This window comes from Schistocerca nitens, chromosome 6 (genome assembly GCF_023898315.1).
Source record: "Schistocerca nitens isolate TAMUIC-IGC-003100 chromosome 6, iqSchNite1.1, whole genome shotgun sequence".
NCBI lineage: Eukaryota > Metazoa > Arthropoda > Insecta > Orthoptera > Acrididae > Schistocerca > Schistocerca nitens.
The window spans coordinates 622,011,193-622,036,726 of NC_064619.1; the positions used below are offsets into that span (position 1 = coordinate 622,011,193).

The window sequence follows — 25,534 nt, forward strand, 5'->3', positions numbered from 1 at the left end:
TACTGGGATTCATAAGCCTGATAATGTCGACATTATATTCAGATGAATATGTTGGTTACACAATATCGTAATTTGACAAGACGGGGGAAGAACCAACAGCTGCACTCACTTGCCAGCTAAGATAATTAAAAACAAAGGTACACTTCTGTCGGTGATAACCAAGAACCACGGTGTCAGTACTGAGTGCCCCAAGGGGCTTACCACTCTTCAGTGAGTTCGTGCTTGGCTACTCCAGGGCCCCAGCATTTGCAACACATCTTCCCTCTCTGTGCTGCATATCTATCCTCCTGCTATTATTTTTCTCTCCCTTGAGAAACATGTCTTGGGTATTTTCTGGAATGCATTGTGAAGTTTCGATAGCCCAGCATCGGCACAGTCCTTAGTCTGTTTTTTCCTTCTTTCTTCGTTCTCCATCTCCTCCCCTCTCTCTGCTTCAGCGTTTGATGTTTGTTCTTCCTCCCTGTGCGCTCCTGATGGCATCCCACACGTTTGCTGTGTAACAGGTGACTGGGAAACGTATAATTCCAAGCCTCGGGTCGACAGGGACAGGTGATTGCCTGAACTGTTACCTTCCCCAATTGCCAATTGGTCGCTTTGTCTGGAGATCTGGAGGTGTGAATCGAAGTGTGAACCATCACCTCAGGCAGGTGAGCGCCCCCTCTTAGGGAACCCCCTGTCAGAAGGAGCGCGCCATATGAGACGTTGGCAATCACGGGGAACTTGTCGCAGTGAGCCAGTCATCTTCATCGGTGTACATCTACTAAACGTAAATGGAATGAAGCTAACGATTCAACGATTCTCCCAGCTGCACGTCAGTTCCTCATGGTGTCACGCACCGAAGGAGATTGTGATTTTCAAGACAATCAACTGCGTACAGCTTTGGCTGCATGGCTATCCTGCTCGTGTCAAGGCCCATTGTCTCCTGAATTCTTTGCGTGATGTTACTTACACTCGACTGCCTGATGGTCTGATCGAGGGGGAAATCCAACATTATCTCTCTGATCAGAGCGTCACTACAATACTTGTTGTTGTTGCGATATTCAGTCCTGAGACCGGTTTGATGCAGCTCTCCATGCTACTCTATCACGTGCAAGCTTCTTCATCACTTAGTACTTACTGCAACCTACATCCTTCTGAATCTGCATAGTGTATTCATCTCTTGGTCTTCCTCTACGATTTTTACCCTCCACACTGCCCTCCAATGCTAAATTTGTGATCCACTGATGCCTCAGAACATGTCCTACCAACCGGTCCCTTCTTGTCAAGTTGTGCCACAAACTCCTCTTCTCCCCTATTCTGTTCAATACCTATTCATTAGTTATGTGATCTACCCATATAGTCTTCAGCATTCTTCTGTAGCACCACATTTCGAAAGCTTCTATTCTCTTCTTGTCCAAACTGTTTATCGTCCATGTTTCACTTCCATACATGGCTACACTCCATACAAATACTTTCAGAAACGACTTCCTGACCCTTAAATCTATACTCGATGTTCACAAATTTCTCTTCTTCAGAAACGCTTTCCTTGCCATTGCCAGTCTACATTTTATATCCTCTCTACTTCGACCATCATTAGTTATTTTGCTCCCCAAATAGCAAAACTCCTTTACTACTTTAAGTGTCTCATTTCCTAATATAATTCCCTCAGCATCACCCGACTTAATTCGACTACATTCCATTATCCTCGTTTTGCTTTTGTTGTTCACCTTATATCCTCATTTCAAGACACTGTCCATTCCATTCAACTGCCCTTCGAAGTCCTTTGCTGCCTCTGACAGAATTACAATGTCATCGGCGAACCTCAAAGTTTTTATTTCTTGTCCATGGGTTTTAATACCTACACCAAATTTTTCTTTTGTTTCCTTTACTGCTTGCTCAATATAAAGATTGAATAACATCGGGGAGCGGCTACAACCCTTTCTCACTCCCTTCCCAACCACTGCTTCCCTTTCATGCCCCTCGACTCTTATAACTGCCATCTGGTTTCTGTACAAATTGTAAATAGCCTTTCGCTCCCTGTATTTTACCCCTGCCATCTTTAGAATTTGAAAGAGAGTATTCCAGTCAACATTGTCAAAAGCTTTCTCTAAGTCTACAAATGCTAGAAACGTAGGTTTGCCTTTCCTTAATCTTTCTTCTAAGATAAGTCGTAAGGTCAGTATTGCCTCACGTGTTCCAGTATTTCTATAGAATCCAAACTGATCTTCCCAGAGGTCGGCTTCTACCAGTTTTTCCATTCGTCTGTAAAGAATTCGCGTTAGTATTTTGCAGCTGTGACTTATTAAACTGATAGTTCGGTAATTTTCACATCTGTCAACACCTGCTTTCTTTGGGATTGGAATTATTATATTCTTCTTGAAGTCTGAGGGTATTTCGCCTGTTTCATACATCTTGCTCACCAGATGGTAGACTTTTGTCAGCACTGGCTCTCCCAAGGCCATCAGTAGTTCTAATGGAATGTTTTCTACTCCCGGGGCCTTGTATCGACTCAGGTCTTTCCGTGCTCTGTCAAACTCTTCACGCAGTCTCGTATCTCCTATTTCATCTTCATCCTCTTCCATTTCCATAATATTGTCCTCAAGTACATCGTCCTTGTATAGACCCTCTACATACTCCTTCCATCTTTCTGTTTTCCCTTCTTTGCTTGGAACTGGGTTTCCATCTCTTTTCTCCAAAGGTCTCTTTTAATTTTCCTGGTGAGATAAGCCTCTACATCCTTACATTTGTCCTCTAGCCATCCCTGCTTAGCCATTTTGCGCTTCCTGTTGATCTCATTTTTGAGAAGTTTGTATTCCTTTTTGTCTGTTTCATTTTCTGCATTTTTATATTTTCTCCTTTCATCAATTAAATTCGATATTTCTTCTGATACCCAAGGATTTCTACTAGCCCTCGTCTTTTTACCTGCTTGATCCTCTGCTGCTTTCACTACTTCATCCCTCAGAGCTACCCATTCTTCTTCTACTTTATTTCTTTCCCCCATTCCTGTCAATTGTTCCCTGATGCTCTCCCTGAAACTCTGTACAACCTCTGGTTCTTTCAGTTCATCCAGGTCCCATCTCCTTAAATTCCCATCTTTTTGCAGTTTCTTCAGTTTTAATCTACAGTTCATAACCAATAGATTGTGGTCAGAGTGCAAATCTGCCCCTGGAAAGACCTACAATTTAAAACCCGGTTTCTAAATCTCTGTCTTACAAACCTCTCAGTATCTCCAGGATTCTTCCATGTATAAAACCTTCTTTCATGATTCTTGAACAAAGTGTTAGATATTAATGTTCTGTGCAAAATTCTACCAGACGGCTTCCTCTTTCATTTCTTAACCCCAATCCATATTCACCTACTATGTTTCCTTCTTTCCCTTTTCCTACTACCGAATTCCAGTCACCCATGACTATTAAATTTTCGTCTCCTTTCACTACCTGAATAATTTCTTTTATATCATCATACATTTCATCAATTTCTTCATCCTCTGCAGCGCTAGTTGGAATATTAACTTGTGCTACTGTAGTAGGCGTGGTTTTCGTGTCTATCTTAGCCGCAATAATGCGGTCACTATGCTGTTTGTAGTAGCTTACTCGCACTCCTATTTTTTATTCATTATTAAATCTACTCCTGCTTACCTCTATTTGATTTTGTATTTATAACCCTGTGTTCACCTGACCAGAAGTCTTGTTCCTCCTGCCACCGAACTTCACTAATTCCGACTATATCTAACTTTAACCTATTCATTTCCCTTTTTAAATTTTCTAACCTACCTGCCCGATTAAGGGATTTGACATTCCACGCTCCGATCCGTAGAACTCCAGTTTTCTTTCTCCTGATAACGACGTTCTCTTGAGTAGCCCCCGCCCGGAGATCCGATTGGGGGACTATTTTACCTCCGGAATATTTTACTCAAGAGGACGCTATCATCATTTAACCATACAGTAAAGCTGCATGCACTCGGGAAAAATTACGTCTGTAGTTTCCCGTTGCTTTCAGCCATTCTCAGTACCAGCACAGCAAGGCCGTTTTGGTTAGTGTTAAAAGGCCAGATCAGTCAGTCATCCAGACTGTTGCCCCTGCAACTACTGAAAAGGCTGCTGCCCCTCTTCAGGAACCACACATTTGTCTGGCCTCTCAACAGATACCCCTCCGTTGTGGTTGCACCTACGGTACGGCCATATGTATCGCTGTGGCACGCAACCCTCCCCACCAACGGCAAGGTCCATGGTTCATGGGGTAGGTACAGTACATAGGGTAATGAAAAGGGTTGATGCAAACTTAGTGCGTACACGCCCTCTTTCTCACGTTTCGTCAAGTAGTGATATCATCGAAGATTAAGGCAGGCTATGCATTCATCACGGTACGACCGTATATACGAAACCCAATGTGTTGCTACGAGTGGCAACGTTACAACCACTCTTCCGTGTCGTGTCGAAACACGGCAAAATGTGTTGTTTGTGGTAGTGATGCTCACTAGGACGATTGCCCACTTCCTTCTCACTGTATTATTTGCAATGACGACCACGCAACCTCATCCCGATAATGTCTCTTGTATCTCGATGATCGAGCCGTTCAGGATATCTGGGTGAAAGAAAAAGAATCTTACACTGTTACTCGGAAGTTGTTGGCTAGTCGAAAGCCCTGCATTTTACCATCTGGCCCTTTTAGTACCGTTCTTGCTACGCCTTGCTCCATGAAGGACACAGCCACGTACACTTGCGACCGCCATTTAAGTACTGCAATTATGAAATCGCCCAGTATCACGGTAGCATTCCTGTCTCCTGCACAACCAGTCACCAAATCTTTTCCCCTGGTTGGCAGTTTGCCTGCTACACTAACGGCTGGCTCGAAACTAAAAAAGGAATACTCTCTCGCAGACTTTTTACATCTCTCCAGCCAACAAATGTGTGGATCATCGTCTGCTTACTCCAAAGGCTCTAAGAAATCGAATAAAGGCAACCGTTACTCAATTCGGAGATCGTCCTCAACGATGTCGCAGCATGATAGTCACACATCCGACCTCCATTCTTCCAGTGCGCACCTCCTACCGCTTTACTGCCCCGGAGTCCGCAGGCTAACCTAGGGAGAATGTCGACACTTCCATAGATTTCATGGAACAGGATCCTCAGCAGTAAGTCTTCGTGGGATGGCACTTGGCAGTTGCTGAGGAGTCTTCGTGGGATGGCACTTGGCAGTTGCTGAGGTGACAGCCCTTCATTAGTGCCCTCCTTCCCTTTCCCTACTACAACTCTTCTCCAATGCAACGTTCGTGGCATTAGATACAAAAAGGAAGAATTACAGATGTTCTTGGGATTGCAGCGTCCGGTTGTTTTCTGCCTCCAAGAAACACCTTTTTTTCTACTCGACATCTTTAACGCCCATCATCCCTTTCAGGCTCTTCGAGAACCTGTCAAAGAAGTTGCCTCTTGGCTGACCTCAGTTAACTCACCTTCATCTGTCTTAACACTGGACCACCCATCTTCCTTTCAGACACCATGCACATCTATTCCCATTTGAACATCTCGTTCTGCACTACCCAACTTCCCCGTCATCTCGAGTGGTCCGCTCTCTGAGACGTACTCAGACGCCCATTTCCCGTGCGCTATCGTTTGCTGACTCCCACCCACTTGCATGTAAACCCAACTGGCAGCTTTTTAAGGCTGACTGGAGGCTTTACTCCTCCCTGGCGACCTTCAACAAACAACATTGCCCCAGTTGTGATGACCAGGTAGAGTACCTCATGAACATTATCATTGCCGCCGCAGGATGTTCCATACCTTGCACTACTTCTTTACTGTGCCATGCCCCGGTCCCTTGGCGGGCTGAGGCAAGCCGTGACGCGATTCTGCTCTCAACATTTGCAACCACCATTCTATGATGGCGTTAAAACAGTTGTGTGCGCAGTGTCGTCGTATTCTTCCGGATAGCAAAAATAGTAGCTGGACTTCCTTCACTGGTTCTTTTAATATTTTCGCTCCTTCATCTGTCGTGTTGGGTAACCTCCGTCGCCTGTTCGGGACCAAGGTCCATTCACGTGACCATAGCAGATGTCATTGTGGACCCTATTGCTATCACCAACACCTTGGGCCGCTATCCTGCAGAAATTTCGAGCTCCACCCACTATCAGCCAGCCTTCTTCCCTCGGAAACAAGTGGAGAAGGCTTGGATAATATCCTTCTCTCAGAATCACGAATGCTACAATGCTGCTTTCACTGTAAGGGACCATTCTCTCACCTCATCTCCCGGCCCCAGGGCCAGACGATGTTCACATTTAGATTTTACAGCAACTTTATCTTACGGCAAGCACTTTTTCCTTCGCATTTGGCCAGATGGCACGTTTCCCAAACCAAACTGTCATACTCATACCTACGCCCAATATGGACAAACAACTTCCTTCGATCTGCCGCCTCATTTCTCTCACCAGTTGTGTTTGCAAGGTGATGGAACGTATGATTCATGGCCGGCTGCTATGTGCAGTGATTAGTAGATTGCGAGACTGGCCACCAATGTGATTTTGCGCACACCATCCTGCAGTTGACTATCTCATCACTTTGTCAATCCATGTCATGGACGGTTTTCTGTGGAAATTCCAGACTGTGATCTGGAGAAAGCCGATGACACGTGTTGGAGGACAGGTACCTTCGTTACTCTATACATGTGGGTCTTCTGAGACTGCCTGCCCAGTTTCCTTCAGGAATTTTTACGACAGTTTTCAGGGTACGTCTGGATTCGGCCTTGTCTGACACCTTTCTCCAGGAGAAGGGGGTGCCTCAAGGTGACGTTCTCTTTGCTATAACCATTAGCCCCAGTATGGACTGTATCCCACCAAGCGTCTTCGGCTCCCTTTTTGTCGACGACGTTGCGATGTATTGCAGTTCTCTGCGGACTTACCTCCTTGAGCGGCGTCTTCAGCGTTGCCTAGACCGTCTTTACTAATACGGCATCCACAATGGGTTTTGCTTTTCCAATGACAGAACAGTTGACACGAAATTCTGGCGGCCCAAAGGCTGTCTTCCATCGCCTTTACATCTTGAGCGTATTGCTCTTCCATTCGCTGAAATTACGAAATTTCTGGGGCTCATGATTGATAGGAAACTTTCTTGATCCTCCCTTGCGTCTTATCTGACCACACACTGTACTCAGTCCCTCAAAGTCCTGTGTGTCCTTAGTGGTACATCTGGGGGAGAGGATGGGATCTCCCTCCTCTGTTTATAACTATCCCTTGTCCATTCGAAACTAGATACATAGAGGTGTTCCGTTTATTCATCTGCACATCCATCCATCTGACGCCATCTGAACACAATCCACCATTGTAAAATAAATTTGGCTACTGGCGTCTTCTACACTAGGCCGGTTGAGAGCCTCTATGCAGAAGCTACTGAACTACCACCATCGTACTGGAGTGATGTCCTTCACAGTGGATACACATGCAGTTTTGTCTTTCATGCCAAGCTACCCATTCTATGCCCCCTTCCTCGATCACTCCCCCGACTGACACAGTAGGGCACGCCCTTCTTCCACTGACGAAACCGTTTGTATGAATTTCTGGCGGCGCAATTGGTTTCATCCACCATCTTTACATCTTGGGCCTGTTGCCCTGCCGTTCGTTGAAACTGCCTGGGCTCATGCTCGATACTAAGCTTTCTTGGCCCTCCCACGTGACTTACTGGCAGCCCACTGTGTGCGGACCCTCAGTATCCAACGTGTCCTCAGTGGTACTTCCTGGGGAGCAGATCGAACCACCCTCCTCCATTTGTACTGGTCCCTTGTCCGTTCGAAACTCGACTACTGGTGTTTCGTTTATCCATCTGCACATCTTGTCCCTCTCAGTCCGTCTGAGTACTATGCGTCATCGTGGCATCCGTTTGGTCATTGGCGTCTTTCAAACCAGCATTGTTGAGACTCGGTATGCAGAACCTGCTGAACTTCATTTGTCATACTGCCGTGCCTTTCTCCTCAGCATGCCGTTTGTCTGCCATGCGTGGCCACCCATCCTCTGCCGCCTCCTTCGATGACTACTTTGTTTGCTAGTATGGGGCACGTCCCTCTTCTGTTACCTTCTGGAGTTCGCTTTCGACTCTTGCTCCGGCAGCTTAACTTCACGCTACCTGCAACTTTCCCGCTGGGTGTGAACCCTTCACCACCTTGGCTTCGTGCGGCGGCCCATGTTCACCTGTTCCTTCCTTCGCTTCCTAAGGACACTACTCCACCCCCGCTCTGTCGCCTTCAGTTTCACTTTGTGATGGTACCTTTTTGTACACCGATGGCTCTCGGACTGACCGTGGTGTCGGGTGTGCCTTCATCATTGGCACCTATGATTTTTGGTATCCGCTTCTGGAACACTGCTCAATATTTACAACAGAGCTCTTCGCCCTGCTTCAGGCCACGCAATACATCCGACGACTCATGCAACTCAATTGCGTAATCTGCTCCGTCTCTCTGTGCCCTTCAAAGCCTCTGTGTGCTGCAAACCGTCCATCCCCTAGTGCAACGGATGCGGGAAAACTGATGGAGCCACTGTGATGATTATGTGATCTCTGCTCACGTCGTTCTGACAGGAAACGAGGCCGCTGACGCTGCTGTCATCGTACCGCAGTCCGCAAGTTCTTTCATTCCCTCCGATCTCTGTCTTGTCGTCTGTCAGGCAGTGTCACTTTGGCATCACCCCTGGTTCTCCCTTCATGGGAAGAGGCTCAGGGTTATTAACCTCTCCCAGTGACTTGGACGACCTCCTCTCGGCCATCTCATCGCGAGGAGACCATTTTAGCTAGGTTGCGTGTTGGGCACTGTCATTTTACCCATCGCCATTTGTTACTTGTGATTCTCAACCACTTCGTGCTCATTGTCATCAACGTTTTATAGTCCGCCTTTCCTGACCGAATGCTCTTTTTTTAATCACTTTCCAGTGTACGTTTTGCGGGGGCTGTCGATCTTTTTGAGTAGTAGCATTGTGGCGAAGGACATTTAGTCTTTTGTTAGGGGCTTCCGCTGTCTCTACGGCGTGTTTTGTGGACCTTTCTCCATCGGAAAGCCCTCGTTTTTAACTCTTTCCTTCCGTAGATTGGGCGTAACGTATAATTGCTTGGTTTTCTAACGTTGCACATTCCACAGCGACCTGTACCCATTCACAAGCTTCTATGCGTTCATAGTTTATTAAGTATGAAACACACCTAGACACAAGGAACAGGCGCTCCCTCGTACCGCCTACGTCGGAACAATCCCCTTTCATTGGGAAGCGTGCGTCAGCCGGCCGTGTGCAGTGTACACGTGCCAATGCCGCTGCATGTTTTGGGATTAGTCTGCGGCGTGAGGTCGTATACGGCCTTCCGACTAGTCAGACGAATACGGTTCCAGTGGCCGCTCAGCCTTCAGCTCGACGGGTTTCTTTCTGCTCTTGACGGTGTGTAGACTATGTGCTGGCCCTGGGTTTACCCCCCTCCCTTCTCTCACCATGATGATTTATATATATGTACTCTTATAAAGTCGTTGCTTAATGTTGTTACCAAAAGTTCTTGACCACTTTGCCTCATATTTTTACACAATACAAAAAAAAGTTCGCATGGGCGTACGAAATATATAGGATGAGTCACAAGGTTTACCCCCGGTTTCTGGAGGGTATTCCTTACATTATTTGAAACTAAAAATATAAATAAAGTAATGGGATCAGATCCATAATTAATGAGCTACAGTAATTGAAGAAACTCGGGAAAATGGCAGGAAAAACTTTTATTGTAGGATTTCACTATCAAAAATGCACATAATAATTAATCCAAACAATTTTGTAGCAGCCTCTTGCATTCAGAGTGGATTTAAAGCAAGAGTTCAAAATTTGCTCCCTGCGCTTGAAGGCAAAAGATTCGCATGGGAGTGAACCGTTCGAGTGGCATTTCGTAATTTCACATGCCCATTCCTTATTGACGTTGCGGCATCGAAAATGCGTTATAGCAATTCTTCTCTTGTTTCCACCTTGACTTCGTACACGATGTCTTTCATCCACCTCTAGATGCAGTAATCTAGGGGTGTTAAATCTGGGGATCTGGCAGGCCAGTTGATAGGGCCCCCGCGATCTATCCATCGATGTGGGAATTGCTGATTAAGATAAGCTGTTACCACATGGTGGTAACATGCCCCGTCATGTTGGACGTACATGTAGCGCCGTGTTTCCAGAGGATCATTATCAAGAAGCTGCGGTAACTCTTCTCGTAAACAGTTACCGTACATCTGACCATTTAAATATCCCGGGGGAATAAACGGCCCCAGCAACTGGTCACACCACACCAGACATTGTCACTGAATGTACGTTGAAGTTGAGGTACTACCGTTGAAGTACTACCGTGGCATGGGGATTTTCGTCTGCCCAGACATGCATGTTGTTGATGCCACCTCTTGTAAAGGTTGCCTCGTCACTGAACATTATGAAGCGATGTAGCTGCCGATTTCCATTTAACCAGCTGCCAAAGTGGAAACGGTTGGCACAATTATGTTGCTCTAAATGGTGAACTTTCTGCACATGAAAAGGATGCAGTCCATTCACATGAAGAATCCTACATACCTTAGACTGTGAAACGTTCCATCGGGTAGCTAGGTGTCTTTTACTTGAACGAGGACTCCGCTCTACTGAATTAAGAATGTTTTCTCTCTTCTTGAACGTCACGATGTCTTTAGGAGTGAATACGAATACTGGGAAGACTACCAGTTTCTAGCAATGTACGATATCTTCCACTAAATGTTTTTGCACTCTAAGTTCTACGATTAGGATACCGGCGGTGGTATTCGGCGACAGCAGCTTTCGCATTACCATCACCGAAGCCCAAAATGTACACATCTCCATACTGCTGCGGTGAAAACTTGTACGGCATCGCAAAGTGTACTGTACACAGGAGACAACTGTAAACAGTGTTTGCAGTATCATCAACGTGGTTGTTATGCAAACTTACCATTCGCTGCACTCGTCTAGCTAAGACTGATCGTGTGTCCTGTGAACATAAGTCTAGCGCTCCATACACCGTGACATGTTTCGGAACTCTGTTGTAGCTCCTTAATTATGGATCTGATCGCATTACTGTGTTTACATTTTTTTTGTTCCAAGTAATCTAAGGAATAACCTCCAGCAACCGGGGAAAACCTCCTGACTCACCCTGTATATAAGGAGAAACGGTGGTAGCAAATATTTCGAAGTTCTGGACAGATTTACTTCAATTTTTTACAGATTGTTAGCCAGAATCGTGAAAAGTGCTTGAACAAAATTTACTTTGAATTTCTACACCATGTTCTAATAAATACTCTTACTGACATAGGCTATGAATTTCTTTAAACAAAAATCTTCTGGGTTTCGGTTAAAACTAATTGCGCGAAGGGAAAATGCCTTGCTGTGAAAATGTGCAGTTTCGTTTACATTTCCACAGTCAGTTTTTGGTATGATAGTAGGGAATTTAAACCATTAGGCAAATGGTTTCACTCACATATATTCTTAATAGAGGATGTTAATAAATTAGTTATACATTTATTGTGAAAAGGATACATAACTTACAGAAATCTTTGATATAGCACTGAATGCACTATATCTTAGTTCTATCCCAACCTAACACTATTATTTCGCGACATACTCGATAAGTGACATTCGTGAATGAGTTATTCCAAATCATCATGAAGTCCTTTAACGGTGCAGGGTGTACACATTGTTGTTAATGTTTCATGAATTGTGTTCAGTGACGAAGCCACTTTCCATACCTGCCGTTTAGTGAATCGACATAATGTTCGGGTATTTGGTGAGCAGAAACCACATCCCGTGATCGAATATGTACAGAACGCGCGTAAGGTAAATATTTTTTGCACTGTAAGCTGATCCTTTCTTTCTTGCCGAGTCAACTGTAACTGGCATATCTAACCTTTACATGCTTGAATATTATGCAATGCCTCAGTTAAAACAGGATATGAGAGCAGAATTTATTAGAATGGCGCGCCACCGCATTATCATCGTGAAGTTGTATCTCCACAGGAATGTACCGATTTGGATTGTACACAGAGAACAATATCAAGGCCACCATGATCACCTAACTTAACCCCAGTGACCTTCTGCGTATGGGGTACCATTAAAGGAGTGTGTGTTCGTTTCTCAGCTTCTCGGAAAAGTCGACGAGTTGCGACAACGGATAACACAAGCAGTTGCCACCACGTATCAAGACATCCTTCATAGGATTCGGCAGGAAACTGATTACAGATGGCGCATTTGTTGTGTTAAAGGTAGCCACATTGAACACGTGTAAATAAAACTTGAAGATATATTGCACTCAGTGCTGTATCAAACATTTCTGTAATTTATTTACCCTTTACACAAAGGTTACTTTTGTCGTATCGAAAGCTACGGTGCCACAACGTAGGTGTGCTCTGCTAGGTTGGCACTAAGACACCGAAGACAGCGCCCCCTAGCCGACGCTGTGCAGCTCTACGAGCGCCGTTCCGGATTCAGCTCATTTGATTCAGAGTAGACGACCAAGCAACATTGTTTCTATTTCCTAGTGGGCGACCCACTACAGATTTTGCCTGCGTAACTTCTGTGAGCTTGAGACATACGGCTTCGCACCCACGCGCTCCTCAGTGCAAAGTTATATATTCGTCTTCTTGCTAAAATAAAGGTGATTTAAATTCACACTGCAGTACCGAGAATTCTACCTCACCTGCTCCACCTAGCTTCCTACATTCGGCCTACCCTTCAGTTTACAGGAGCAGACCCACGCGCCACCTACCAGGCGGGATACCTAAACTTTTGTACAACTAATTTATAAACGCCCTCCATATAATTTTAAACAAAAATTGTATACACAACAATATGCACTTTTGTTTTCTTCCTCGCAGATGGATTTAACAGAAAATATGAAAGTAGTGTCCGTAGCTTATTTCTTTATGGTTAGAATACTGCTACAGAACCTGAATCATCCAAAACATTCCAATCCTACCCGTTCGCAGATTAAAACTATGCAAAATAGTGCTATTGAATCTACTGTCCTCACAGCTCTAGCAGATGGAGAGATCTCTCTTAACCCCGCACAAATATCACGCCAACCATTTTCCCATTCATTTCAAGCGAAATCATCTCCCAATCATGTTTTCGTTTAGTGCAGAGAGATGAAAGAGAACAACTAGCGGGGAAGGAGGAGATGAACAGAGAGAGAAAGGGAGTAGTTCATGGGCATGGCAGAGAGAGGGGAGGAGAAGACGATAAACGAAAATAGGAGTGATGGGATGGATAGGGGGGGGGGGGCGGGGCGACACAGAAGGTGATTAGGACGTATACTGCGAAGCACTGCCGGCGTCGCTAGCGCAACATAAACGTTACTCTACATTATATACGCATCCATTAGTCACCTCCTCTCTACAAATACATAGTACACAATTCTTACCGATCTGCAAGCAGAGTGATTGATTTGCACGGGGAAAGAACACCCTTTCAGACCAGCGGCTGAACCACCTCGTGGGATATCCCAGCCATTAAGGCCATGAACAATTTTTTTACTGTTCATTATGGTATCACAGTATTGTTCACTGTTAGCTCTTGTTCGTTTGACATAAAACGGGCTGCTTGCATTTTGCAGAATTTTAGCGGGGCTAACGATGCATTTTTTCCGCGGTGACCTGTGGAACAAGGCGTTAGTAGTTCTAGGGATTCAGTAGGCTACACATATGTGCCAGGAGCAATATTCATTCAGAGAGATGACAGGAACGATCATTAGAAGCAAAACACTTACAGTAAACATGGGCTCTAAAATACATATCTTGAGAGCTATGAGCACTTCTGCATCTTAGATTCCGTGAAACATATCTCTTCTTCTGCAAGTTCTTTGCTTTCCATATTTTGAAAGGTGGTATATGTGGACCAAAACAAGAGAGAAATGTCCAGTAAAAATTGTCTTTAAAGTGCATATCTTAACATCGTGTTCATCTTCCCTTATGTTAAATACGCCTCTTCTAGTGGAAGTGCTCATAGCTGTTCAGGTATGCAATTTAAAGCCCATGTTTCCTAGACTTGTTTGCTTCGAATGATCGCTCCTGTCGTATGCCTGAATATTGACCATTCCTCCTGGGTCACCCTGTACACGGTGGAGCAAATGTTGTCGTGATAAAATTCCGCGTCGTCGCTTTCAGGTATGCGATTTCGTCTAAGATTACTAGCCCCCACAATACATTACGTCGTACCATATAATAGAAACAGAATAATTTCGAAGAGAATACACGTGATTCATGAATGTTTTGAAATGTTTTCGTAACTAACTCTAAGGAATACGAGATTACTAGCCTTAACACTCGAAAGCCTTCGTTCTTGCAGGTTGTAATAGACTTCACACATGCTGGAGAAAAAGAAAAAATTCACAATTTTATCATCAGCTATTACTTTTCACAGCGACATCTACGAAATTCAACTGTTAGACTGCTATCGCCGCGATGGTGAGAATGTCACCACCTCAGTGCACTCCATTTACGAATCAGCTTCAATATTGGGATTACATGCTTGACCCTACAGTAGTCATGGAGGGAGACTGTAATGCAATTTTTTGTATTGAAATTTTATTTGGAAGTTAGTGTAATGTTCAGACATATATTGTACTTTCACCTAAGAAAGATAGTTTTCCTGAATCATATTTGTCATTCTCATGTGGCCATTAATTCTGTTCGTCAACACTGCTTAACTCTGGCTTAACGTTGAAGAGCAGAGATTATATTCACCATATTCCGCAAATAAACAATAGCTCTGACCTTGTCTATTCTGTTCTTGTTTGTTTCTAACACTCCGGCCTCGTATTCAAAAGCAATTGCTTTTTTAAAATTTGATTGTTCCCTTTACATGGGAGTCCGAGGACTCGAGTAACGTAATTAAGCATGAGGACAAGGAAAACGTGAAAACTATAAATTTGAAGTACTGTTGCAGTAAATTTAAGACATTTTGGCTTAGTAGATGCCTTACGCATGTTTGAACTAGGTTACAGTGAGAAACTTTGATCAATGGAAGGGCAACGGAGTATCGATTCAAGTAAGCTTCTGTTACTTTGATCTCGTAACACTATGATTCTTTAGCTGACAATATTGAGAAACTGGTAATGTATTCTTGCCAGCCGATGTAGAATATATCTCTCTCTCTCTCTCTCTCTCTCTCTCTCTCTCTCTGTGTGTGTGTGTGTGTGTGTGTGTGTGTGTGTGTGTGTGTGTGTGTGTGTGTGTGTGTGTGTGTGTGTCACCACCCTTTGCCTAGTGTGCACCAACATACTCATCCGAAATTTTTGTCTAACGTGATATAGCTTATATAAATTTAGCTTGCTGTTTTAGTTTTTAAAAAGGAAAACTGTAAAATAAGAGGCGAACATCGGGTTACGCAACAGATTAGCCCAGAGGTTTTGCAACTTGTAACTTTCTGCTCATATGACACCCCGCATTTTGACACTGCATTAAGGACTCGGGGAAGATGGGTACCGTTCAGGGACAGTGTGGGCCAGGAAGATATTGTTTTATAATTTTTAAATTAAAGTGTTTGCAGACAGTATCTGTCCTCCCATTTCCGGATTTTGTTCGTGTGCTGCTTTTGAGTTAGCGACTGTCGCATATCGTCTAATGTAAGTATCAGAATTTAATGGACTTACAAAAATATCTTGTATTTTCTATCAATAGGTAGTATCTTATAGGGTTCATAATTATGCTATAGCCACGGTCCTCGCGAAGTTTATTTTGTAATATGTAGGCCTATGTAATATAAGTAATGGCCATCCGCAGTTTTCGGGACGGTTAGATTGTTTTTGTATATGGTGAATATTTCATATGCGAACGTAGATACCGAATCGAAATAAGCACACCCCCTGGAACCTACATTCTGACGATTCAAGGCGGTCTTTCAGAATTGATTGTCGCTTCAACCGCGAACAGTCTATTATCCAGGAACCGTGATGTTATCTTGCCGGTCGCGAAATAGCGCGGCATGGCATTTTTGCATAGTGTGTGTTGTCCACGTACTTATTTCTCGTATCTTCTGCTAGAAGTCCGAAGACTTCGAACCTGTAGTGTTTTTTCTCCGCACGCAGCCAACCTTTTGCGACTAAATTGTATTCTAGGGCAGTGGTCGCCAATCTACGGCCCGCGGTTCTGAGCCGCATTGTATATTATTATGTATCCAGCAGTTAACAGCCGCATCCAGAAATGTCCTGCTTCTTAACAAAAATGCTTACAAAGACAGTAACATTTTAAGATGAGCTTAGTTTTAATTGACCGTGGAGAATTCGATTGTGAGCTAAGTGGAGATGGCTGCTTACCTCAGGGGCAGAAGAGTATGTAGCGCGATCGAGGTGGAAGATATGACCGGGGAGTGTGTTTTCTTGTTTGTCTTCAAGTGCTGACAATTCACGGGCGTGCGAGACTCGTACCTATCAGCTGCAACGGTATAAACTTCAGGCTGACATAATATGACGCGTTAGAAAGACATCTTCAAATGCGGTACGTGTCTCTAGCAAGAAATTAAATTAAGGGTGTTGTACACACACACACACACACACACACACACACACACACACACACACACACACACAATACTGTCAGGCAATTACAGTCTCAAAAGTTTGGAGTCGTTGAGGGCAGCAGCAATCTGAAACAAAGAACAGCTGACACGAAATGTTCAGAATGGTGCCGACTTTTAACGATCAGTACTTGGGAACCGGCGACCAACTTATCACGCCTTACTATAGCTAGATAGGGGGCTCGTGACATACTAATTTACGCAAATTACCATTTCATAATAAGATAGGTACATGTGCTGACCGAATTGCTGTCCCATAATGACAGTATTGGCTCTTGGGTAAAGAAGTTTGAGGACCAATGTTCTAGATCTTTGGCGAATGCTGTTTTTCATGCTGTGTGTCTGAGCTATGAGAGAAAGAGGGAGGGGAGACGACTTCTTAGTTTCCTGGTGAATGAAGAAATAGTTCCGAAATTTCACGAGAAATAATGAAGGGTACACTGGCACAGCACCCCATGGTCCAGACAAGGCCCAGGGAGGGGTGATTGCCCGAGCTTGTGACCTGAGGTGTGAACAGTCACCTTAGGTGGGTGCGCCCCTTTGTGAAGGGGGCCGCCAGTTGGAACGAGCACGCCAACTTAGACGTTGGCAATTGAGGGGGTTTCCTTGCGATAAGTCAATCATCTTCCCACTCCACTTCTGCAAAATGTAAACGCAATGAGGCTAATGGTCAAAGACCCTTTCCGCTGCACCATGGTTCCACATGGTCTCACATACTAAAGACAGTCAGTCCTTCGCCACAGTAAATCCGTTTATTATTCAGAAAGGTGTAGATGCAGTTGCTGGCTCTGTGAAATCCTGCTCTCGTTTACAGAATGGCACATTGCTTTTGGAGACCAGGCATGATTCTCAGGCACAACTGCTTGCTGCCTCGACCCTGTTCGTGCCGAGGCCCACAGAACTTTGGGTTCTTCCCGTGGTGTAATATACGCCAAGCTACTCGTCAGTCTAACTGAAGCCGACATACAGTCTTACCTCCCTGCTTTTCATTGTTTTTCATTGTTTAATGAAAAGGGTAGATTCCTCCTTAGTGCCCACACGATTTCTCTTTCTCACCTTTGATAGAGTGGTGCTTCTGTCCAGGCTCAAAGCAGGATATGAAATTTATTAGTGTCCGGCCATATGTTCCGAATCTGATGCCCTGCTACCAGTGTCATCGTTTTAACCACATTAGAATGTCTAGTCGACACCCAGCCAAATGTGTCACCTGTGGTAGGAATGCGCATGAGGGCGATTGTCCACCTCATCCTCCCCGCTATATCAACTGCAATGGCAGCCATGCTGCCTCTTCCCAGGAGTGTCCAGTGTATCTTGATGAGTGAGCTGTTCAAGAGATCTAGGTAAAGGAAAAGGTGCGCTATCCAGTTGCTCGCAAGTTACTGGCTAGTCGCAAACCCTGTGTTCTCCTGTCTGTTACCTATAGTTCTGTTCTTGTTACCCCTCCCTCCATGAAGGACATGGCCACACAGACGTGTGACCTCCAATTCAGCCCTGAGGTTGTAGAATCGCCCAGTGTAAAGCTAGCATCGCCATCCCCCCGTCCAGCTGTGCAACAAACGGTCAAACTCCTGCCTCAAGAAGCGAAACCACCAGCTACACCACTGGTAGGCTGAAAAGGCCAGGAGGAGTACTCCCATGAAGACTTCCTCCATCCCTCCAGCCAACCACCAGCCGAGTCTTCATCTTACCGGAAAGGCTCAAAGAAGTCCTCCAAAGGCAAACGGTCTTCTCCTTCGTCATCTCGAATATCCTCTTCGATGGTGTTGGCACGCAGAAGCTTAGCCCGGCCAGCCCATGTGTCGCCAGTGCGCACCAACAACAGTTTTTTGGCGTTGGACTGCACAGACCGGCCGCACAAGCAAGCTGATGTTTTTGTGGACCCCATGGAGTAGGTCGTCCTACTTCTGTGCCCTGTAATAGCGCCTCTATCCCAACTGTCACTTGGCAGCTGCCGAGGTGATACCCCTATGTCTCTTCCTCATCATGCCTGTCCTCTAATGGAACGTTCATGGCCTTCGGTCCCACAAAGAGGATTTACGGCTGATTTTAGCGTCTCAGTGTCCCCTTGTACTATGTCTTTAGGAATCGAAATTGCGCCTTCACAACCGCTTTGAGCTTTCACATTTCTTACCGATTCGTTTTGACCACCCCCCTGAAGTTGGCATTCCCTCTCATGAGGGTGTAAGGCTGCTCATATGGGGTGATGTTCAGAGTCGACCCATCTCCCTGACTACCAATCTTCAAGCTGTTGCAGTTTGCCTTTTACTTCCCCACCTGACTTTTCCCCTCTGTACTATATATGTCCCTCCATCATTTGCTGTCACCAGGGCAGACTTCCTTCAATTTATTGGGCAGCTAACTCCCCCATTTTTGGTACTCTTATGACTTCAATGTACATCATCCCGTTTGGGGTTTTCCCATGACGTGTCAGAGAGGTACCCTCTTGGCTGACCTTAGTCAACTTAACCTCCTCTGCCTTAACACTGGAGCACCCACTTTCCTTTCTGATTCCTCGCACACCTATTCCCATTTGGACCTATCCTTCTGCACTGCTCAGCTTGCCCAACCTCTTGAGTGGTCCGTTCTTTGTGACACTTCCTCAAGTTACCATTTCCCATGTGCTATCCGTTTGCTGACTCGTACCCCATGTGGGTGCACGCCCAAATGGCAGCTTACTAACACTAACGGCTTTACTCCTTCCTGGAGACCACCGAAGAAAGAGATTTCCCCATTTGTGATGGCCAGGTCGAATATTTCACAAACATTACCCTTACTGCTGTAGAAAACTCCATCCTCCACTCTTCTCCTCTACCACGTCATGTCCCAGTCCCTTGGTGGACTGAAGCATGCAGCAACGCAATTCGCGCACATAGACGTTCTCTCCGCGCTTTTAACTGCCACCATAAGCTGGCAAAATGTGTTCTTTATAAACAGATGCGTGCAAAGTGTCGTCGCGTTCTTCGTGTTGGCAAATGAGCTAGCTGGATTTCATTCACTAGCTCTTTTAACAGTTCCACACCTTCCTCTGTCGTGTGGGCCAACCTCCGAAGATCTCCATTCCCCAATTTCCGGCCTGACAGTCGCTGACGGTGTCATTGTGGACCCTATTCTATCTCCAACACCTTGGGCCGCCATTTTGCGAAAGTTTTGAGCTCTTTCCCTATCACCTTGCCTTCCTCCATCGGAAACAAGCAGAGGCGGCTCGGGCAATACGCTTCTCTTCACCGAATCGTGCTGCAGTGCCGCCTTTACTATGAGGGAGCTAGATCATGCCCTCAGTTCATCCCGATCCTCTGCCACAGGGCCAGACGCCATCCACATTCAGATGTTGCAGCACCTTTCTCTTGCGGCCAAGCACTTCCTGCTTAACACGTACAACCACATCTTGGCAGAGCTCACATTTCCTGGATGCTGGCGTGAAGCCACCGTCATACCCATACCTAAGCCCGGTAAGGACAAAAACCTACCTTCTGGCTATCGCCCCATCTCTCTTATCAGCTGCATTTGCAAGGTGATGGAACGCATGATTCATGCTCGGCTGGTGTGGTGGCTCGATTATCAACATTTACTAACGAATGCACAGTGTGGATTTCAAGCACGGCGTTCTGCAATTGACCATCTCGTTACTTTGCCCACCCATGTCATGAATGGTTTTTTGCGGAAATCCCAGACTGTGGCCATATTTTTCGATTTGGAGAAGGCCTAAGACACCTGCTGGAGAACTGATATCCTCCAGACTCTTTACACATGAGGCTTCTGTGGGCGCCTGCTCTGTTTTCTTTGGGCATTTTTACAAGACCAGGTTTTCAAGGTACGTGTGGGATCTGCCTAGTTGAATACCTTTATTCAGGAAAATGGTGTCCTCAGGGTTCCGTCCTGAACAGCGTCGTCTTCGCTATCTCCATTAGCCCTGGATTGGCCTGTCTCCCACTGGGTATCTCCTGCTCTCTTTTTGTTGACAGATTTAGCGATCTGTTGCAGTTCTCCACGGACCTGTCTTGCTGAGCGGCATCTTCAGCACTGTCTTGATCGTCATTACTCCTGGAGCATCGACAATGGCTTTCGCTTTTCCCCTGACAAAACAGTCTGTATGAATTTCTGACGGCGCAAATGGTTTCTCTCACCATCTCTACATCTTGAGCCCTTTGCTCTTCCGTTCGTTCAAACTACCAAATTTCTGGGGCTCATGGTCGATAGGAAACACTCTTGGTCCTCCCATGTGTCTCACCTGACAGCCCACTGTCCTCAATGGTACTTCCTGGGAGTGCCAATCGAACCACCCTCCTCTGTTTCTACCAGTCCCTTGTCCGTTCGAAACTTGACTATGGGTGCTATGTGTATGCATCCGCACGCCCATCCCTTTTACAGCATCTCAACGCTACCCACCATCATGGCATCTGTTCGGCCATGGGCGCCTTTTACACTATCGCCGGCCGCGGTGGTCACGCGGTTCTAGGCGCACAGTCCGGAACCGTGCGACTGCTACGGTCGCAGGTTCGAATCCTGGCTCGGGCGTGGATGTGTGTGATGTCCTTAGGTTAGTTAGGTTAGTTAGGTTTAAGTAGTTCTAAGTTCTAGGGGACTAATAACTACAGCAGTTGAGTCCCATAGTGCTCAGAGCCATTTGAACCATTTTTTACACTAGCCCGGTTGAGAGTCTGTATGCTGAAGCTGCTGAACTACCACTGTCCTACTGCCGTGACTTTCTTCTCAGCAGGTATGCATGCCTTTTGTCTGCCATGCTTGGCCACCCATCCTGTGCCTCCTCTTTTGATGAGCCCTTAGTTTACACTGACAGCTCTCGGACTGACCATTGGGACAAGTGTGCCTTTGTCTTTGGCAGCTGTTTCTTTCGATATCATCTTCCAGCACACTACTCAGTATTTACAGCTGAGCTCTTCGCCTTGTATCAGGCCACAGAGTACATCCGGCAACACAGCCTTTCCTATTGTGCCCTGTGCTCTGACTGACTCAGTGCCCTCCAATGTCTGTCTGCTGTACACTGCTCATCCCTTAGTGCAGCGGGTCGAGTAAATCTGTCAGTTGCTCACTCTTTGTTAAGCCAGTGTCATGTTTCTGTGGGTCACTGATCATTGTCGGTCTGCCAGGAAACAGGGCTGTTGACGCTGGTGCCAAGGCTGCCGTCCTCGCACCTCAGCCCGCGAGTACGTATATTCCCTCTGGTGATCTCTGTGTCGCTGTCTGTCAGGAGGTGGCGGAGAGTTCATCACGACCTGTGTGGTAGTGATCACTTCCCCATCTTCCTCTCGCTGCCCCAGTGTCAGGCCCACAGACACCTACCCAGATGGGCTTTAAACAAGGCAGACTGGGAAATTTTCACCTCTGATGTCACCATTGAATCTCCCCCACACAGTAACATCGATGTGATGGTTGAGCAGGTGACTGCAACAACTGTTTCTGCGGCAGAAAACGCAATCCCTCGCTCTTTAGGGTGTCAGAGGCCTAACGCAGTCCCTTGTTGCCCGCCGGAAGTCACTGAAGTGGTTGAGGAACGTCTGCGAGCTCTGCCGCCACATAAGCGGCACCCTTCTCTGGAGCACCTCATAGCCTTTAAACGGCTCTGTGCATGCATTCGCCAACTTATCAAGCGACGGAAGCAGGAGTGTTGGGAGAGATACTTTTCGACCATTGGGTGCCATACATCACCTTCCCAAGTCTGGGTAAAGCTCAAACGTCTTTTCGGGTACCAGACCGCAACAGGTGTTCCTGGTGTTGCCATAAATGGCGTGTTATCTACCAACGCAAACGCGATTGCCGAGAACAGTGTTATGGAGAATTACCCCCCCCCCCCCCCCCCCTCCCAGCTATATGCACTCTCAAACGGCGGCTGGAAGGGAACATCCTTTCATTCACTACACACCACAGTGAGTCCTATAACGCCCCATTTACAGAGTGGGACCTCCTCAGTGCCCTTACACTTTGCCCCGACACAGCTCCTGGGCCTGATCGTATCTACAGCCAGATGATTAAACATATCTCACCTGACTACAAGTGACATCTCCTTGTCTTCAACAGGATCTGGTGCGATGGCTCCTTTCCATCGCAATGGCAGGAGAGCACCATCATTCCTGTGCTCAAACCCGGTAAAAACCTGCTTGATGTGGATAGCTATTGGACCATCAGCCTTGCCAGCGTTCTTTGTAAACTGCTGGAACGTATGGTACGTCGGCGGTTCGGTTGGGTCCTGGGGTCAGGTGGCCTACTGGCTCCATGTGAGCGCAGCTTCTCCCAGGGTTGCTCTACCACTGATAATCTTGTGTCCTTCGAGTCTGCCATTCAAGCTGTCTACCGTATTTTGCAATTTATCTGCCAAAGCAATATGGTGAAAGCCTTGTAATTTCTGTATGGTCCCCCCCCCCCCCCCCCCCCCCCCACTCTCAACGTGCCTGTTTTTAGCTGTCTCAAATTCTGACCATTGGGTCTGACGTATAGTCATTTTACTCCTCTCTGTGTTTGTGCTCTAAAGTTTTGACCTGGATGCGTATGACCCCAGTTTTTTTTTGCACCATAAAGCAAAACAAACAAGCTGACCTTGTCACAATCTTTACATACATAGTGCATATGACACAACTAGGTGCCATCACATATTAGTTACCTTCCATGACTGGGACTTTCATGGACTTCTTCAAATTTTTTTGTGTGACTTTTTATCCCACCAGCTCTTCCAGGTTAGAGTTGGCACTTCGGACGGCACCCCTAGGGTCAAAGAGACCAGTATCTCACAGGGTTCTGTGTTAAGTGTCGCTCTTTCTAGTTGCCAGCAGTGGTCTTGTGACCTCTCTTGGCCATCTAGTTACCACGAAATTTATATCAATGATTTTTGCGTCTGGTGCAGCTGCTACTCAGTAGAATTTGTTGAATGTCAGCTCCAAGGCACCACCTGAGGGCCTCTGCGTGGGTGCTCTTTGTCCTTGCCCAGACGTCTTGGGGTACAGACCATGCCACTCTTCATCATATTTACCGCGCTTTGGTTTTGTCCAGACTAGATTATGGTTGTCAGGTTTATGGCTCAGTGGCTCCTTCAGCTCTGAAACTAATTAACCTCGACCATCATTATGGTGTGTGTCTGGGTGTTAGTGACTTTCGCACTAATCCCGTCGACAGTCTCCCTACAGAAGCAAGGATTCCCCCTCTACAAATACGACGGAGTCAACTCTTGGTTTCTTACACAGTCGCCATGTGATGATTCTCTGACCATCTCCTTACAAATGATGGACGTCTCCCTCCTGATACCCACCCTTGAGTGGGATTGCCAGTAGGGATGCATCTCATTTCCCTCTGTCGAGACTTCCATTTCCACTCACTGGAATGTGCCCTGTGTATTTCCTCCCGCACCCCCCCCCCCCCAATCCTATTCCAGGGTTCTAAGGTCTCTATTGGCATTAAGATATTCCAGCATCTTGTATGTTCCACCCTTGAAGAGTTCCAGGGTGTTACTTTCTTCTACATTGATGGTTCTAAAACAATAGATCAGATGGGATATGCTTTTATGTCCCCTACTGTCACGGAACACCATTTACTCTAGCAGTTAATATATACCGACTCAATAAGCAGCCTGCAGTCTATAGACCAGTGCTACTGTCGTCACACTTAGGTCTCAGCCATCCATGACTTTCTCTCTGCCGTTGGTCACACTGCCTGCTTAGTTCTCTTTCTCTAGGTACCAAGTTATGTGGGCATACCAGGGAATGAACTGGCTGACCGTTTGGCTAGAGAGGCAGATGCTTGCCCCCCCCCCCCCCCCCCCTCCCCAGTCCTTATCGTAATTCCAGGTACAGATATGTGGCTACATATAAAATCTCTCTTTGCCGAAAAGGGAAATGATATCTGGTGCACTACTGCTCTCAGTAATGAATTCCGAACAGTCGAGGAGACCACTGAAGTTTGATGCACTTCCTTCCGCCCTTCTTGGAAGGAGTCCTCTGTCTTATGCCGTTTATGCATCTGTAATACCAGGCTCACTTATTATTTTGTCTTTCGTAATAAGCAACCCCCACAATGTGGCTGTGGAGCCAGACTGACTATATCCCATATATTGATGGACTGTTGCCTTCTTTTGGCCCTTCGTACTTAGTATAGCTCTCCAGATTCCTTGTCGTTAATATTAATGGACAATTCACGGGTCTTAGTTTCCTACATGAAACTAGCTTTTATTTTCAGTTATAAGGTTTTGCTTTACTCCTGGAGCAGAGGTTGGGTGGTTGTAGTTGGGGCCTCTCTTAGTGTTTCCTAGGTCTAGGACCCGTGACCACACCCCTTGCAAAGACTGCCCTTTTATCCCTCTGATTTTCCTGTTTTTAGATTTGGCCTACCCTTTTATGCCTTCTGCTCTGTGTTTTTAGTTTCGTTGCTTTATAGTTTGACCTCTCTGACCAGATCTGCCCATTTTTAGTAGACACCTTTATCTTATGCATGTAACTTTTGAATTGCGGTACTGGTGACCTCACTGTTTAGAAATGAAACTGGAGAATGTTAAGTTATCTATATTACTGCATGGCTTACTTGGTTCATGGCACGCCATTCTGGGTGTAGGCTAATTTGATTTTCAATATTTCATTTAATAATTAATCAAATTAAAATTGTAGTTGTGGTGTCACCGCTAGACACCACACTTGCTAGGTGGTAGCTTTAAATCGGCCGCGGTCCATTAGTACATGTCGGACCCGCGTGTCGCCACTGTGTGATCGCAGACCGAGCGCCACCACACGGCAGGTCTAGAGAGACGTACGAGCACTCGCCCCAGTTGTACGGACGACATTGCTAGCGACTACACGTACGAAGCCTTTCTCTCATTTGCCGAGAGACAGATAGAATAGCCTTCAGCTAAGTCTATGGCTACGACCTAGCAAGGCGCCATTAACCATATCTGGAGAGAGTCTCACTTGTATTATCCAGAGCAATGTACCACAATGAATTAAAGTTAAGTATACGAGAAGCTCCGTTCTTTTCTTTATAGCTTTCATCACGTGTCCTGTTTCA

At 45.9% G+C, this 25,534-nt stretch overlaps 1 protein-coding gene across 5 annotated transcripts in view; it reads left to right on the forward strand.

The window, feature by feature from the left end:
• LOC126263719 (centrosomin-like) overlaps positions 1 to 25,534 on the forward strand; it is a 399,259-nt gene that overhangs the window by 247,956 nt on the left and 125,769 nt on the right. The gene's annotated exons all lie outside the window — the stretch shown is intronic.